This window comes from Lonchura striata, chromosome 22, assembly GCF_046129695.1.
Source record: "Lonchura striata isolate bLonStr1 chromosome 22, bLonStr1.mat, whole genome shotgun sequence".
In the NCBI taxonomy this organism is placed as follows: Eukaryota; Metazoa; Chordata; class Aves; order Passeriformes; family Estrildidae; genus Lonchura; species Lonchura striata.
Window position 1 is genome coordinate 9109942 of NC_134624.1, and position 18130 is coordinate 9128071.

At 46.2% G+C, this 18130-nt stretch overlaps 1 long non-coding RNA gene across 1 annotated transcript; it reads right to left on the reverse strand.

The window, feature by feature from the left end:
- Window positions 1-4490: 4490 nt before the first annotated feature.
- Window positions 4491-17823, reverse strand: LOC110477732 (uncharacterized). Its single transcript, XR_002466627.3, has 4 exons — window positions 17726-17823; window positions 15203-15301; window positions 13886-13982; window positions 4491-4572 (listed from the first exon to the last, which is right to left on the reverse strand). It is a non-coding gene; the product is annotated as an uncharacterized LOC110477732 (long non-coding RNA).
- Between the last annotated feature and the right edge of the window lie 307 nt (window positions 17824-18130).

Sequence of the window (18130 nt, forward strand, 5' to 3'; positions counted from 1 at the left end):
AGTAGTGGAGTCACCATTCTTAGGAGCAATCCTGGACACTTCCAGGGATGGGGCAGCCACAGCTTCTCTGGTGACTTGTGTGGGGCTTCACCATCCTCACAGGGAAGAATTTATTTATAATATCTCATCTAAACCTGTCCTTATTCGGTTTGAAGCCGTTCCTTCTTGTCCTGTCACTACACGCTCTTATGAAAAGTCCCTCTCCATCTTCCTAGCAGGTTTTCCTTGTGCACGTTTGGACTTGATGATCTTAGAGGTCTTTTCCAACCTTAACAGTTCCACGATTCTTTGCCCATCATGGCTATTTTTTAAAATGCTCCCAGAAAAATCCTCACTCCACAGCTGAGGGGAAATGAAACATCTCAATTATCTTACATGGCACTCCCAGAATTGCTGGAAAGGGCATCAAAATGCCTTCCCTGGAGGATTGCCAGAGGTCAGCGTGGGCAGAGCCTGTTCTGGAAGAGCCCACCAAGAGAAGTGACTATTGGGGAGCTCATTTCTTGAGCTTTCTTTAGGGTCTTACTGAATGCAAAGCTTGAAATCATAAGCGCAAGCCAAGAGCTGGGGAATTAAAATGGTGAAGTGATTATTAGCTTAAAGAGGTGAACAGTTATTTCCTCTGGAAAAGAAGGGCTGTGCTGTAACTCCAGGGATGCAGCATCCTGGGCTGACACTGCCACAGGATTTTGGGGTGGTGATTTCTCATTTCATAACTTCCTCTGGCTGCTTTTGGGAGCTGTCATTGATTCTCACGGGAAGTGTGGAGCGATGAAACTGTGCTGGGTTCCCTCGGTGCGATACTGGGAATAAAAGAGCAATTCAGCTTGTAAAGGGAAATTGAAGCAGACAAGAAAAACTGTAGTGAACCCTTGAGGTTTTCATTCCCTTAGTCTGAGTGAAAAAATCTACCCTTTGATTTTCTTCATGGTTGTGTGAAGGTCAAGAAATTTGGTTCAAGACTCGGGCCAATAACTAAAAACCAAAACCCTGGTTTAAAATTTTACATCAGTTTTCACTGCTGTGTTTCAATATAAACCAGACTGAAAACTGTCATTGTTTGTCTCAGTTTGCTCCTTGCCAGGACCATAATTGGGTAGGCACAGCTTTCTTGCAGAAAGGAAATCTATGTCCAATCAGGATTTGTATTTTTTGGCAATGACAGCAATCTGGTCATATACTAAAAAAAAAAAAAAAAAATCTACTGATTATATTATTGAACTGTTTAGAAACTCCTATATTTCAGCTAAAGAAAAAAATATTTGCTGGCTTCTTCTGACATTCAGGTGCTCTTTATCCATAATGCTGTGTAGTTCTTTGAGTTAAATGGGAGGAAATCAGAGTCATGTGGATCTTCTCACTCCCAGTGACTTTCATTAGAACAAAAGAAAAAATATTGAAAAGGAATCAACCCGTGTTTGTGTGTGCTACATTTTTCTTGTAAAATCAGCTAAAATATCAGTCAGAATCAGGTTGGTTGGTCTTGGTTCCCAGATTAAGGAATTAAAGATCGACTAAACTCCTCTCAAGTATTTAAGAAACGAACCATCTGTATAAGAATCTAGGACAGATTACACTTAACCTTATTCTGAAGCAAGAGATTAAGATGAGAACAGCTACTGTAATTAAGATGCTGCAGATGCTGTTCACTAAATATGCAGCAAAAGAGATCCTGGATGCTTGTGCTGCAAGAGAGTGAAAAAGAATAGAGGGTCTCTACTGAAAAAGCCTCAATATTTTGTGAAAACTCTCCCACTTCAATAATTCCTGTTAAATTTTCTCAGCTGTGCTAGTGATTCACTGCTGGGGTCTCTTCCCATGGGCTGTGGGGATGTCTTTAAAAGTCTTTAAAACCAGGCCGGGTGTCTGTTGGAAGGTTGTTCTCTTGCCCCACTATTGCAAAAGCTTCTGGAAAAGGGCTTTATTCCTCTTGTGGGAGGCCAAAGGAAATGGGCAGGCTGTGCCATTCCAGATTTACAGTTCATTTTGGGATTCCCAGCTACAATAGGTATTTATCTCACTTTTTTTCTGGGCAAAATTTACAATTTATAATAAGGACTGTGACTCAGGAGAAAGGAGGTCTTGGAACTAAGGTGGGAAGTAGGTTGGGTTGAGTTTTTTGAGTTTCTTTTAGGGTTTTTTTTCTTAGTTTTCAGTTTTTAAAGGTTATCCTGAAACCTTTCTTGACAGTAAAGTAAATAATCAAGTGACAGTATGAAATAGTGTGTGCCCTGTATAGAATCTGTTTACCTCCTATTTTCCTGGACAAAAGGATTCCTTGCTGATGCCTGCAAGAACTCCAGGCTCCTCCTAACCGCACAGACTGCGAGCACATGGATATTGCCAAATCAGGGATTTTTCATGGATAAGCCACTTCCTGTGTGACCTTTGTATCTGGTACTTAATGAAAGAATTTTGGCTACTCTGACTCTTGGACAGAGCTGAAATACCAGAGCATCAATCTCACTGGCCCTGAGAAAGGCACCAGCTGGGATCTGGTTCCCATTGGGAAGCCCAGGCCTGGAAGTGAGCAGATCATTCCCAAGTGCTCATCTGTAAATCGTGTTGTAGCTCATCAGTCTGGTGCTTAATGAAGTGTTTATTGAACAGCAAGATTCCAAATTGTGCCAGTAAGAGACAACTAAATCCTAAGCGGTATTCTAGCAACTGGGACTCCCAAACGAGCCTGGAAGTAGAAATAAAATTGGGGTGTTTTTTAAAAACTTAGTTACCTGCAGAGATCTAATTATTAGCAGGAAGAATTTTGTTTCACTGTCCAAGTGGGAGATTTTTATTAAAAAAGGAGAAATGACACTGAGGTGTTCCCTGAAGGAACTGAAGTTATTTGGCCATCCTGCCTGTGCTTTGTGGACCTTTGCTATTCCAAAAACCTCACCTGAAAGGAGGGGGGAACATCCTCAAAATATTATCTATACTTAATAGAAAGCAACACATTTGAAAGTGCTTCAGAAATGAGTTGTACATTATTTAAAAAGGGAAAAGTATTGCTGCTTTCCTTGGGTCTCACTCTTCTTGCCTATCAGATTATTATTTTTTTTCCCTGGGATGGCAGGGAGTTGCTTAAAATGAAAAATTGATCCCGATGAACAGCTGAAAACTGGTTTGCATAAGTCACAGTTATTATTCAGATATTACAATGCAAGGCAGTGAGGCCCATGAATACTTGCATGGAAGCATTTAAATATAAAAGCTTAGTACTTCCAACCCCAAACAATCCCTGCAGCCTGCCAACAAACGAGAATCTTACTGGAATACACATAAATCATCTTGTTTCTGACAAATCCTGAAGCAGCAGGGGGAGGGGGAACAGAATCCCTTGCTAATTCCCCCAAGCTGTTGTTTATTGAAATTAGGCAGCAAGGATAAACTATAGCTGGATCAATAATTATCTGTCTAATATAATCAAGCGTCTCCTATGAGAGTCTGTCGGTAAGCACAACTTCCTGCCAAAGCCCGGGGCGATGTTTCATGGGAAGAGCTGTCGGTGACGGGAATGCCAACCAGGATTGTCCCGCTGGATGGTCCAGGAGAGGGGCGCTGCCCTCAGCCTGCGCTGCAGTTTCTGCAGCTATTGCCCCTTGTTTGCACCAACAGGCAAAGTCTGATGGACTCACGGCCTGCAAATCCCACAGCACGTTTGGCACTGGAGTGAGGCAGGAGAGGACGATTCCGTCACGTAACACAAAACGCCCATTTTTTTAAATGCGTTTTTTTATGTTGTAATGCTTCTGTTCAGTCCATTCTTTCTCCAATTCTGAATTCTCCTGCCACCACCTAACTTTCATGTCCTTGGAGGGGTAGGGTTGAGGACTTGTTCCCATGAGTGACTGGGTGCTCTGAAGGAGACTCCATCTGCAGAGGAACAGGGAGTGCAGTGTAAATCCTAGAGCACGGCACACTTAACCAGCACTTCTATTGAAACAAATGAACTGGGAGACAGAAATAAGCAGGAGACATTTCCTGGAGGGGGAAAATGAAGGGCAGAATCCATTTTGCCATATTCAAAGCCCTGTTGCTTGAAACAACCCTCTTTTACCCTCCAGAGGATGATTGCTAAGACTGCAGAAATTCCTGTGATTAGATACCTGTACAGACAGAGCTAATTGCAACTCCGTGATGAGGACGAAAACAGAAAAGTATTCTGGTCGTTTTCTCCTTCTCTAAACTGCTTTTAACATTCATCAAGAGGTGCCTTGCATTTTTCTGATTTTTAGGCTTCCTACTTGAAGTTTCACATCTGAGCATTATTTTGACAGACAACCCACTTACGCTGTGAATTAGGCATTTACAAGTGACTTTCTTCTGTTTCCACAGTTCAGCTGCAGAATATTAAAGGCTTGTAGGTGTTACTGATAGTCATATATTGCAGCAATAATGTGTTCTACTGCGATGAACGTCGCTGCAGAATTCATCAGATCCATGAAAAATAGTTCCACGTGCACGAGTGTGGAAGTTCACTGCAGTGCTTGTGCCTGGCCTGTGTCGGCAATAGCCATAGATCACTCCGTGACACTGCTGAATGCTTCCCCACATCCATATGAAAATGTCTCCCTGAAATGGAATTCACAATTTTGGACCCTCCTCGACACCCCCACAGGTACATATGTTCCTGGAGCGATTTAATGTATGTTCTTGTGATAGGCACAGCCTTATCTTTATATATTCATTTAAGAGACTCTTTCCTGTCTGTTCTCAGCTTGGATTGGAGTGTGGTGCAGGGTTGGAAATATCCAGAAGTTTGGGGTTATTATAGGTATTCTTATTTTCTTTGAAAATTTGTGTTTCTTATAAATAAAGGATAATTGCACAATCAGAAGAAAATAATTTGTGTTACCTGTAGATGTAGTCACTCTCTAGGTCCAGTCAGAACTATGTGATTAAAAGTTTTATGACTAATAACAGTAGCTATGAAGGGTCTCTCCTGTTGGAAAGGCCACTTTTAATGCAGATGTGCTTTCCCCAGAGAGCTTGCAGCAGACATTTAGACTTTACTAAAAGCAATAAGCAAATATATCTCTGTAACACATCCTCTTTGGTATTTGTGTTTCAGCTGGCAAAATAAAACCTGGTGTTCAGAAAAGGGCTCCTTAAAATCTGCCAAGAATAGGAGATTTAATGCCTGAGCAGATAAAATCAGCTCCCAGCCTGTGAGATCTGCCTCCTCAGAAACTGCCTGCCAGGTGAGCGTGAGAAACATTTAATGTTTTGGTACTCCATGGCTACTTTCTGATCTAATTTTACACTTAGATGAGCAAGTTGAGCTGCTTTGAATTTAGCCAAGTAATTTAAATAATTTTCTGTGGGCCCTTTTCTTCTGTACAGGTGTTGGGTAAAAGCTGGGATCCAGATCTGTGAGGAACAGGACAGGCACAGCTGTGGCCTGAATAAATCAGTAGCAAAGGTGTGGATGTCACCTGTGCTTTTTCACACTTTTCTTTATCATTTAGCTTTACTTAACAGAAGCTCTAGCAATAAAGGGCTAATCAACTTTTGATAGGCACCGATGATTAAAAATTAATTCAAGTGTTCATTATTCCAGAGGGAGAAAAATGAACTTGGATATCTCAGAGGAAACAGGAGTTTGTCCATGGAAAAACCATGGAAATAGATTTGAAACTGTTTGTAGTACTTAGACCTGGTGATTTGTGGTTCTGCTCTTCTGAAAGCTCTTATACTTCGAGTGCTTTATACAGCCAGAGGTCAATCCTGGCTGACTTAGAAGACTATAAGTCAGCAGCAATAATATGTAACCTGAGAAAGATTTGACCTCTGGACTGTATTTAGGGATTTTCAGCCATACCTCAAAATAGGAATGTGCAAATAATAAGATACATTAAATTTAAGCCTGCCAGTCTTTCACTACTGGGCCTTTATCCTGACTTACACTGGAAAACCTTTGCAAACAGAACTCTAGTGTAGCAATAAAGTGGCTGGGCTCAGTAGGAATATGTGTAAAGCCAAACATGCACATGTATATTTAGAAGGTTGAAGCCCTCCCCAAACATCCTGCTCGGTGAATAGTTGAAGCCATGAATAAAAGATCTCCATTTGCCTCAGTGGTCTCTCCAGGCTGGGTTCATTTCCACTTACAGATTATTACTCACCAAATGTATAGTCTATGGAAATCTAACTAATTTGTTGTTGTTTTCTGGTAGCTGCATCCCGCTGAGTTATTGATTGTCTGGACTCAAGGTATGCGTGTTATTGTAATAGGCTCCTGAGCTGTTAGCACACCATTGATTCAATATTTCTCTGGAGCAAAAGCCTACTGCCAAGGAATTTCCAGGCATAGAGAGGCTGTAACTATTCCTATAAATTTTATTCTTAGCACTGTGAACTCGGACAAAACTCTTCTAGCTGTTGCCAAAACATTTCTCGTTATTAGCAGTAGAAGCGGGAAGCTGAATAAAAAATGGGAGTAAAGGAAACTCCTCTGCTGAAGAGAAGCTTCTAAATGTGCTTCACTGACCACCCCTATGTTCTCTCTCTTTCCAGCCCCTAAATTAGGGAGGCAGGACATCCTGGTGAGGGGCAGAAGCAGTAAATAAGCTCATGGAATTCTCTCCCTGCCTGCCTGGTGCCAGCAGTGCTCCCAAAACTGTGCCTCCCATTTCACAGGATCACACACAGGGGCTTTCTCACTGAGCAAGGACTGAGTAAGGAGGCTGAGCAAACCTTGTGCAATCTACTCCTCTTTGTTAGTGAGGCAATCTGGAGACATTTATGAAAGGAGTGTGTTCATCACATTTGGTTGTAGGACTCTGCAGGATGACAGGCAGGGATTCTCTAATTTATTTCAGATACACTCATGCCCAACTCTGTGCTTGGCTTTGCTTTTTTTCCTAGGCAGAGTGCTGTTTGCAGGGGGTGTAACATCTCCTGTGGAATATGTGACACTGGGTGGGGTGAGGGCTTTATAACCATAAGTAAGGCTCAGCTCGTATTTGTCCATGGCTTATCCCTCGCCTGTTTCATCACTGATTCTCCCAGCTGAGCAACAAAACCTGCAAGGAACCAACTTAAAAAAAAAAAAAAAAACTGCATGAAACTAAAGGAAATCAAAAGCAAATTATTTTCCAGATTATAGCCCTCCAGAGCTGCTGAGATATTGCCCATTTTTCACTGCAGACAAAAACATTTTCCTGGGGATCAATTTAGCTTCCAGAAGTCGGCTCCTTTCAACCCATAATCCATCATATTTCCCCATTTGCAATCTCTCTGTGTCTGAGTGTTTTAAGTTTCCTATGAATTATTTTATAAAGAGTATAAAGAGGCCTTTTTTCCTGCTGAAATGAGGGAGTTGCCTTTCTGCCCTATCAGGTCAGATACCATTAGACTGTTGTACAAGGGGGCCCTGCCATCCATACCTCCATATTGGCAACTACCTTAGTAGGCTCATCTGTCAAAGAGATCCAGTAATCAATCACTGCAGTGATCAATATGCAGCTTATGCATTCATCATTCCTTTGAGGAGACTATTAGGATGAAGTTGTCAGTGAAACAGGAACAAAGGGAGAAATACACTGAGATGGCTGAGGGGTGGGAATGTGTGTTGGGGCAAGAAAGAGGAGCTTGAAAGGAAGAAATACAGCTCTGCTGAAAGAGGGAGAGAATTTTGCACCTTGAGGGAAGGAGAAGTTTGTGACAGATTTATCTGGATGCCCAGGAACGTGGTGCAGAAGGTGACTCATCTTTCAAGAGGCAGAGTGGTGTAAAAATTTCCAGATCTCTTGATTGGTGTGTCACTATGATTTGTGGGCTGCTCTGCCAAGGTAAAACAGGTACCACGAGGAGCTGGGCACGAGCAAGGCAAGGAGGAACAGGCAGGAAATCCTGAGAATGAATCCATGAGAAACACGTTGAGGCAGGGAGAGGACTATTTATTTATTGCTCGGAACTCAGGGCTTTATTCCATTTAATCTGAGTCCAGGAATTATTGCAAACATTGATGACCACTTCTGCTTGAGAAACACACCAGGGTCCCTCCAGGTCTCAGCAGCACAGGCACTTGGAGGCATTTCTGATGAACATAAGCTCGGTGCCGGGGGCACTCTGACCACAGATGCCCCCAAAGCCCACACTAAATCTGCCTCAGAGACAGGACTACAGGTCTATGTCCCCTTTTCCAAAGGCAGAGGAGTTGGGCTGGTTCCCAATGCTCACACCAGGTCCAGTGGAGTCAGGGGAAAGAGTTAACACAGTTGGACCTTGGGACTTTTCAGGCTCACTTATGATTATTCCCTTATCTGATGCAGAGCCATTATTTAGCCACTGTAATAATTTACATTAATTGGATGTAATGCATAACAAATTTATGAGGTAGAGGCTAGGCTCAGCTTTTGCATGGAACTCATCTTTGTGATGTGCTGACCAAGCACAACGGGCTGGGAGCTGCCAGTCAGAGAAGTGGTGCTGGCCCACATTGCCCAGGGATGGGAAGGAATGTGCTCAGCCCTGGTGGCTGCTGCTAAAAACCCTTCAGCTGTGATTGCTCTGGGGCTCTTACAATCAGTATCAGTTATGGGAAAGTCTCTCCAGCAAATGGCTCCCATAATTTGGATAGAGGGATAAAGGTGTGTTTGCCATGAATTGTCTCTTGTCTGGTTCCAAACTGGACTGAAAGAGGAAGAAACCTGGATGTTTCTTCAGCTGTCTGAGCCAAGCCACAGGTCTGTCAGGCAGAAAACTGGAGGCAAGTGGTGACTGGGAGGCTCTGGCCAGAGGTCAGAGAGGACTCAAAGAAACAAAGAGGAAAGGGAAAAGCCTGCGATGTGATCCCTGGTGCTAATTATCTTGACCCCAGGGATGGTGTCTTAGAGTAACACACATGACCTGTGACTGTGAGGTTCTTCAACTGTGATCCAATAAAAGTTGCAGGAATGAATTTTGCTTTGCATGTGTCCCCAGGGTATTGTCTCTTAACTGATTCATAATAAACCTGAAAAAACATAGGGTCCTTCCCATAACCTCCATATCATTGCTTTAAAGACATGGTTTCCTTCTTATACTTAATGACCGATCTTTAAAACTTTGGTCACCTCTAAGAACTGAAGTCCCTCACGTGCCAAGGGTCAAATCCTGCTGGTTAGTTCCATTCTGCTGCTTTCTTCCCCTGGTGCCACCACTCTTTTCCTTCCTAGGGTGTCCCTACAGTAGCTAGTGACCCCAATCTTGGGACCTGGCAGGAGAAGGACTGGCTCTGCAGTCAGCTCGTTCTGGAGGTGCTGTAGCTGTCAGTGTTGTACTTGCACACATTTACCTTCCCCAGGCTCTGTTCTGCTCCACGATGGTCCAACCACTGCCCAAGAGTCTCAAGTCCTCCTCTCTTGACAGTCTCTTCCAGGGTGCAATGTATCTTAGTCATTTGTCCTAATAATTTATTACAGAATTAAGTGTATTGCCTAGGAAGCATGCCAGTAATGCTCTGCCAGTATATGTACAACACTTTGTTAATTAAAAGTATTAGGCGATATAGACTCTATTGTTGTGAATTAATCAGTTTAATTACAAAGAGGATCAAGTATCATAGTTAAAATAATAGCTTTTGTCATGCACCTAGGTGAATGCCTCACATTTGGCAAATATTTTTTCATCTAAGTAGTAAATCATTGCCCACGTTCATGTTTCCTTTCCTCGCCACGCTGTGTGGTCACCAAGCTGCTGCCAAGGTGGAGTGACAGAGAACGGAATTCACTTTTTTCCCGTCTTTAGCCCAGCGGGGTGGGACTGTTCTGGGTCTGAGAAGGGCCAGTGCCAGAGGCAGCCCGGAGCTCTCCCTCTCCAGACCCACCACTATTCACGTGGAGGGCTGGGAGCCGTGCGACAATCTCCCAGGGCTGCCGGAGGGATCGAAATCTATTTCCCTTATTTATTTGGGGGATTACTCGTTTCTCTCGGGCAGGAGTGGAGCGCAGGGGGTTGAAGGAGGTTTAATCCCCGAGACAAGAGGAAACCTTGGAAAAGGTTAATTGCTGGGCTTTGCGTGTTGTGCCGTGCGGCCGCTCAGGTTACGGCAGCGATGCCATCTGCTCAGCACCCTGCCCTGCATAATTCACCAGCCTCGCATGTCGCTGTTGGGCTGAACGCTCCTGGGCTATTCATGAGGAAGTTACCTTTAGGCAGAGCTCAGGTAACCGGTTACCCGACACCCCAGACTGACTTCTGCTCTCTTGTCCTTTTGCCCTTATTGTTCCTGTCGCGTTGTGGGAGTTAAGAGCCAGTAGAGGGGAGCTGGCTGGGTGGTCTGTCCCCAGCTTCCTCCTCTGAAGGTACAGGGCCCTGTCCTGTCCCCAGCCATGCCTCCAAAGGCTGAGGCCACTCTTCTGTCCCCAAACTTCTCCAAAGGCACGGTGCCCTGTCACAGGCAGCACTGCTCTGCACTTGCCCTGCCCAAGCATCACCTGTTTGCAAGTCACTCCTTTCAGACTGGCACTGCAGGTTTGATGCTATTCCCCATCCAACCCGTTTCCATTCCCCATTGGGCATGGACACATGCAATGCAAGGACACTTCATTTTCCTTATCCCATTAAAATCTCGACCTGTTTGGAAGATCCTTCTGGCTTCTCTAACAGCCACAAGCTCAGGCAGAGTTTCACCTGACACCAGAGCTGTGCTTTAGGGCTCCAGACTGCCACTTTACAGGTGGAACCTCAGCAGCACGGCGTGACTGGGATGTTTTCCTACCTCTCCATGCCCTGGGATGTTTTCCTACCTCTCCAGGCCTTACGTGGGATAAACCATTTCCACAGGGTTTTTAACTTGATATGGAGTCGGTCTCTTCTGCCAGAGCACCCTTCTCATCTCTGCTGTGTAACCTGAGTTCAACTGCTCTCTCCCCATGAATATTTAACTGGGGATCTTAGCAGATGAGCTCCAACTAACATGTGGCAAACAGATTTCCAGTACAAAAGGGCCTGCTAAAGTGGTGATGCATGAAAAAAACCCTAGAAGGAAAGGGAAGGTTCACCTCTGGAGAGGGAAGTGCAGTTGAGCACAGTGAACTCCAACCAGCAGCTCCAGTGAGCTGAGCAAGGGGAGAAAGGAGCACCAGGGGCTCTGGCAGAGCAAGCAAGGAGGGCATTGGTGAGGGACAGAGACAAAAACAGCTCAGGCAGATAAACTGGAGCTCTCCTGGTTGGCCTAAACCCTTACCTATGGGAGTTTGGAGTGATTTAATTGATATTGCAGCCTTCAGCAAACTGCTGATGAGAGACTCCTGGGTTAAAAGCAGTAGATACACATATAATGCATAAATTTGCATAGCTTTTTTTAGGTCCTTCATAGAGAAAACTTACACAGATCCTCCAGCAGTGAGTTCCATCATCCTGTAATGCTCTGGGGGGAAAAATAATCAGCCTGTTGATTTTACTGTGTTCCACTTAATTCTTCTACAGAAAGTAAACTATGTTTTACTCTTTTCCTAGAATATTATCTTGATTATTTGCAGACAACTACTGTGTACAATTTCTCAATATACTCTACCCAGGTAAATCTGTGGTTCTGAGGTTCATTAACCACAAAATAGAGGATTAATTTCAGATCCAATGAGAGATTAATTTGGCAATTTCCCTTCACCAATGAGATGAAAACCAGTAGTACTGTCAATAGCAAAAGGTCTTTCTGCTCTATTGAACAGCCTGAATATTAACAGTAATCTCTGCTGCTCTCTTCAGCCAAAAAAGAGATGTTCTGACCCCCACCCCCCAAGGACTCATTAATGTTAAAGAACCCAGATTACCAAATTAAACGGAATTGCTTTGACCCAAGTAAGGGCAACAGGTTAATTTTTGCATAAACCATGACCATGTTTGTGCCTGAATTGCTCTCCAGGCCCGTGCCTGGGTGTGGGGCTTGGGGACACTCAGAGGTGAAGGTCTCTGGGTGTCTGTGCTCCTGAAATATTGGCTGTTTCACCGTGTCTCCCTCCTGAGAGGGACGAGCAGGATTTACAAGGCAGGGCTGATTTGAACTGAAGCAGCCATTTGCACAGAATAATTTCCTTTTCAAGCCCTAAATTCAGACTTTATGGCATCCCCTGCTCCTTTTGGTCTGCTGTGTGTCCTCCCTCTGATCCCACTTGTCGTTCACACAGCTCAAGGCAGAGGCTGCCCTGCCAGGGCCAAGGAGAAGAGACAGGAACCTGCAAATTGGGGCACTTGTTTCCATGTGTAATCCCTGGATGTGCTTGTATTCCAAGAGGAAACACACCAGCAAAGGCAGGCAGTGAGAAAGGAGCTGCACTGGACCCAGCTTGGAGGCTGGAAACCTTTAACAGAGCTGGGGTTTAGGGCTGTGAATAGAGGTGCAGAAAATTGGGAGAAAATTCCAGCCACCAAGGAGATGGAGTCTTGGCCATGTCTGAGCAAGTCCAGCCAGGAATTCTGGCACAAAGCCTGGGTTCACTCCTGTGCTTCTCTCCTTCCTAATACATGTTTAGAATTTAAAATGAATCTGCTGCCATAAGGGGTGAAGAAATCCCTCAGGGAAAATGTGAGGCTTTGGAAAAGGACCCTCAGCAGTTGGGGTTCAAAACAAGGAGCAGGGTCTGCCTAACCCGGCCTGCTCCTACTCTCCTCCTCTCCCAGGGCCTCCTTGCTCCTCCCCAGTTGTTTGGGATCCCCAGGCAAGGGATAACTGGGATTCCTCTGTGATGCAGAGCCTGGGGTGCCCCAAGGCAAGTGGGGTTCAGGCTGCTCCGTGAACAGCCTCTGGCTTTGTGCTAAGCTGGGAATTTATTGGCGTTAGTCAGGTTAATGTCCTATTACTTTGCATATTAATAATCTCTTATTACATTTGTTCTTAAGAGTGGTATCATGTTGAGGCAATGAGGATTAATGGCACCTCGGTAATATTTACATATTTACATTATTAAAAAGCAATACATCTTTTAGACAGTCCTGGGCATGGTGTAGAATTGCAGATGCTGTTCTGAGCCCACCACAGCCTTCACCCTGTCCTGCTCAGAGTCACCTTTCCCACATGTTCAGCAGGTTCACCAGGGTGAGGAGGCTTGGGCACCCTCTGGGCAGAGCCAGCCCCTCCTGCTGTCCCACCTGGTCCATCCTCCTGCCCAACCCCTCCTGCTCCATGGGCCCAGTGAGCTCAGCTCTCCCAAAGGGTGCTCAAACCACCCCTCCCTCGGTGGCTGGGAGATGCTGGGGGGCTGCAGCTGGTGTTGGTTCCTTCCCTGGTGTGTCTAAGGACGATGGACAAGGGAACAAAGGTTTCTCCCCCACCACGTCACATCCCCAGGGAAAGGCTCTGCGACTCGGCTGGAGGCTCCCGATCACCTCTACAGTCCTAAACTTAATTAAAGCTGCCAGCTTCTAATTAAACTACTTAATTAAGTGCCACATTGTCACTAGGTAAAGATGGAACAGACTTAATTATTTAGCACAATGAAATAGAAGAAAAAACTCACTTTAGAAGTGTGACATCTCCTAGGTGGGCAGGAGCCCGCCCTGCCCTGTGCCACCCTACCCTGTCATGTGCCACCCCACAGTGCCAATGGCCCAGCCAGTGTTCCCAGCAGCAGCCTGGTGTGAGAAGAGCCTTTTAGAGCTGTTTTGAGTTTCTCCAGAAAGGAGACATCTAAAACTTCCAGTTACATCACCAGCCCTGCCCGGGACACTCTGAGTGGGGTCAGCACCCATCTTCTCACCATCTCTCAGCTCTCCTGAATTATCCCCAAATGTGGATCATTAACCCCAGACCACAGAGGGGTCATCCTGACCCTGCTGAATCGATGGGCAGAGCCCAGCAGCCTCCCCAAGGTCAGCTTTGGCCTTCACACACTGGCAGAGGCTGCTGGTGGGTGCTCTCCCTGCCCCAGGGCCTCTCAGAGCAGCACTTGGCTTCACTCACCACCTTCTTCACCTCATTTCCATCTTCCTTTTAAAACTCCGGCTACAGGCTCCTGTCTGCAGGGTGATGTAACCTGAGTGACTCCCAGGCTGGCATGCTGCAGGGAAGATTAATGGGCACTGTCTTGTCAATAAATCCATAAAGACCCCAAACGCAGTGATGAACGTGCAGAAGGTAAAGGCAATGGTTAATATCTTCCAAATAGGCCCCAGAGCCTTTGAGTGCAGGCAAAGAGGAAAGCACTGGTGACCCTTGTTAATCTTTTCACTGGCTCCAGCAACTATTGGCACCTTTCGCTGGCCAGAAATTTGCAAGTCTTTGGGGAGCAATGATTCCACAGTCGGGGTCTCTTTGAGAGAGGAAAAAATTCCCTTTGCTCCTAAAATGGGACCATTCTTCCAAATGAAAATTGACATTTTGGTTTGAACTTCATGACCTCCAGTAATCACACTAATGGCCTTAGCTGGCTGGCTGGGAGGGAGCTGGCTGTGGCCAGGACTGATGGGACCTGTATGGATCGTTGGAAATGGGAGATGAGGATGGCAGAGGCTGCTAACGCTTGGCTCTAACTGGCCAAGGCACTGCAGGGGATTTCTGACCTGCTCTGGAGACTTTGAACTGCAGCAGGTTTGATCTTGGTTATTGACAGGGTGGTCACTGAGTGCTCTGAGCCATCCATCCATCCGCACCCCTGTCCATCCATCCATTCGGAGCTGGCAGAGGGCAGTTCCCGTGCTCTCCACAGCTCCCAGCCTTTCTCAGGCACTGCCCCTGGGGCTCCAGGACCAGCAGCACTGGAGAGGGGCTCCCTGCCAGCCCCTCAGGCCCAGGCTCCCAGTCCAGCTGGGCACAATTGTCCAGGAGCAGCTCCAGGATCCTGGTTCCCAGGGCAGAGCTGGAGTGAGGTTTCCCTTTGCCCCCTCTGCAAACACACAGTGAGCAAAGGTCCCCCCTGTTCCCTCTCTTCCTCACATGAAAATCCCCATTTCCCATTTGTTATCCACCTGCACCTTGGTAGCTGAGGTTGGGAACTGACTGTAACTAAGAATGCAAGAGGCTCCTTCTATTTTATTTTTTTTTTTAATATCTCATTTAGCAGGTTAATATTCCATGTTATTTTAGGCTGTTTGTTCTATACATCTGCCACCCAAGCCTGTACAGATGTTTTAGGATTCTTTAATCCTGACAAAGGACTTAGCGTTAAGGAAAAATGGGTTACATAAAGATCCTTATCTCCTTAAGAAATAAAGCATGTTTTGGGCATATTGTGTACAAAACAAGACTAAAATAGAGACAGAACATTCTGGGGCCACTTACCAGATGTCCAGGTTGGGAGATGTGGGTCTGGTTTGCCTGCAGTTTTCCTGTCTGGCTCCTGAACAAGAGTTACAGCCTGGGATGGGCTCTGGGATCCATCTGGGATGAGAGAAAAGGGATATGAATTTGTGGGAGACAAAAGTGCCAGCTTGGTGTGGAACAGGGAATTTCTGAGTTATTGTAACTTCCCACTAAAGCAGCCTGCTGGATTAGATGGCAGGAGTTTTGCTTGGGAGAACACTTTTCCCAGGACACCAGCTCAGGCTGATGCTCTGCCCATGGCAGGACCAAGCCAAAAACCTCTCCCAGCTGGAGCTCTTGGAGTTTGCAGGCTCGTGTACAGTATTTCATCCCATAAAATTGACACAGTTCTCACATTTTTGTGACTCTGGTGATTGATCCGGCCCCTGTAAATTACAAAAAGGAGTCACAATCCTCTAGGGTCTGAAGCAGAATATCAAAAGAGCATGGGCTCACGCTGCCTTAATTAAAACTTCATTTAATTAAAAACCTTCAGAGCTTTATTAGACTCAGTAATTGATTTAATTTTCTTGTGGAATTCTATTACAAAACACTTCCAGCACATTGGCTTTGGGATCTCCAGCACCATCCTCCTCCCTGAGCAGCACCTCTGCCCTCTCCAAGGGACAGATCCCACGTTTCTTGGCCCAGCAGATCTGAGAGTCTCCTGGGACATTCCTGCTCAGAGGGAATGATGTCCTGGCTGGAACAGGCAGCACTCACAGCTCTCCCTTGTCAGAGGAGTTTCTCTGTCCCTCGGCTGGCAGAGCAGCCAAGCTGATCTCTCCTTCCAGAAGGAGTTGAGGGGTAGCTGCATGTGAGATTTGTGCTCTCAAACACAGTCTGATCTCTCTGAGGTGATAGAAAACCCTCTGGCTTCTCCCTAGGGCTGAGCCTGCTTTGGCACCTGGGATTCACCGTGGTTTTTGCAAACAGGGGGAAGGCAGGAAAACCTGGTCCCCATCACAAGAGATTTTGCAGCAATTCCCAAAGGGGAGGGTGCCCTGTGCCACCCTGTGCCACCCACACAGGCTGGCACTGGCCTTCCTGCATTCCTTTTTGCTCCCAGCTCTGCTCTTCACTTGCTGCCTCAGAGCAAAGTGGGTGTCTCTGTGCTAGGAACGAGCTGCCACATTTCCCCCAGCCCAGGCTGCATCTCTGTGCCAGGAAGGATTGGCAGGAGGGAGAGCTCTGGGAATTGCCCCAACACCTCCTCCCCAGCCAGCTGGCAGTGGATACTCTGGAGAGATGATGGGTGTTAAAGCCTTTCTGGTCAGGACACAGGGAATCAAACAGTAAAATAAGAATAATAAAAAGAAAACTCGCCACCACACAATGATTGTCTGATCTATATCTATTTCACAACATCCAGAATTAATACGATACAGGAGTTAAAGCAACCATGGCAACTGAATGCAGAAAGGGCTGTCCTTGTAAATAAATGAATTCATAAATAACTCACAAGTGCTGATATAAAAAGTCATGGGAATCTAATGCAATGCTAATGCAATTCAAGCCTTCCCTTTTTTCCATGCAGAATTAGAATATTGGGTGCGCCTGGCTTTGCTCCGTGCTACAAGTGTCATTCTTAAGATAATAGAACTTGCTAATTGTACCAGGAGCCAGGCTGTGATTGATGAGGGCTTTGGGTTTTTGTCTCCTTCATGTTCTTCCGAGCAAAATGTTGTACCAGTAAGTTACAGGCTGGAAGTGAATTACAGAAAGTTAGGGAGCAAGGAGCAGGATTCATCCTGCCAGAGACACTCCAGCAAAATACATCCCTTGGGTGACCCTCAGTGTGGCATTTTTGGAAGAAATTATGTCAGCTCTTCTCCCTGTGCTTCCTGTGGTTATAATATATTTATATAATATTATTGGTGGAGGGGCAATTTTGCCATGGAGATCCACATAAGGAGAGGGGCAGTGCTGTGATCTACACCAAAATCAGTTTTATTTCCTTGCAATGATTTCCCCCAGTTTGAAAAACGTTCTTGATAAATTTGAAGACAGTTTTGTCTTATAAACACTTTGTTCCTTTTTCTTGGTAATTTTTATTGATGCGGACTTTACTACTGTTTGATGCTAGAAAGGCATTTTCTCCTTTATACTACACAGTCTATGCATAATCAGTGTCAAAAACACTCTGAAAAGCTTTTGAACACCAGAAGTTTCTCTCAAGCTGTCAGCAAAACATTTTTCCAGGCTGCAGCCAAACCCCTCCTCAGACCTCCCGGATTGCCAGTGCCCATTGCCCTGGGAGCACAGTGACAACATTCCACCCAGCAAAAGAGACAAAGGGTGCGGTTTGCTCACAGAAACGTGAGAGTTTGGTTTATCCCCCCAAAAACAGAGGTGGACAAGGCTCAGGGGCCGCAGTGGAGGATGGAGCATCCATCCCAGAGGATGCAGGAGGTTCCCGCTGCTGGTCCTTCCCGCAGGCACCGCTCCATCCCGCAGCTTTGATGTATCAGGGCGAACGGGCACGACAAGAGGGGGACATACCTGCTTCACACCGAGGGAGCCTCGGGGGAGAGGTTTCGCCCTGAATTCGAGCCTTCCGACGTGTCGGAGTTGGTTTTCCCCGCTCCCCGCCGTTCCCTGCCGGCTGCGGCGCGGCAGCCGCAGCATCCCTGGGGCAGGAGCACCGCCACGCGGGATGCGGCCGCAGGCACAGCCCGGCTCGCCCCGCCGCGGGGACCCTCGGGGGCTGCGGGGACCCTCGGGGGCTGCGGGGACCCTCGTGGGCTGCGGGGACCCCGGGGGGCTGCCCACGCCCCGGCCATCGCGGCTGACCCTTGCCCCACGCGGGAGATGCTGCCCGGAGAGTTTGGGGTTCAGGGATGCTCATCTGTTTTCCCTATTGGTTTTGAAAGAAATAATAATTTTTAAAAAGAGCTCTTAGAGTAA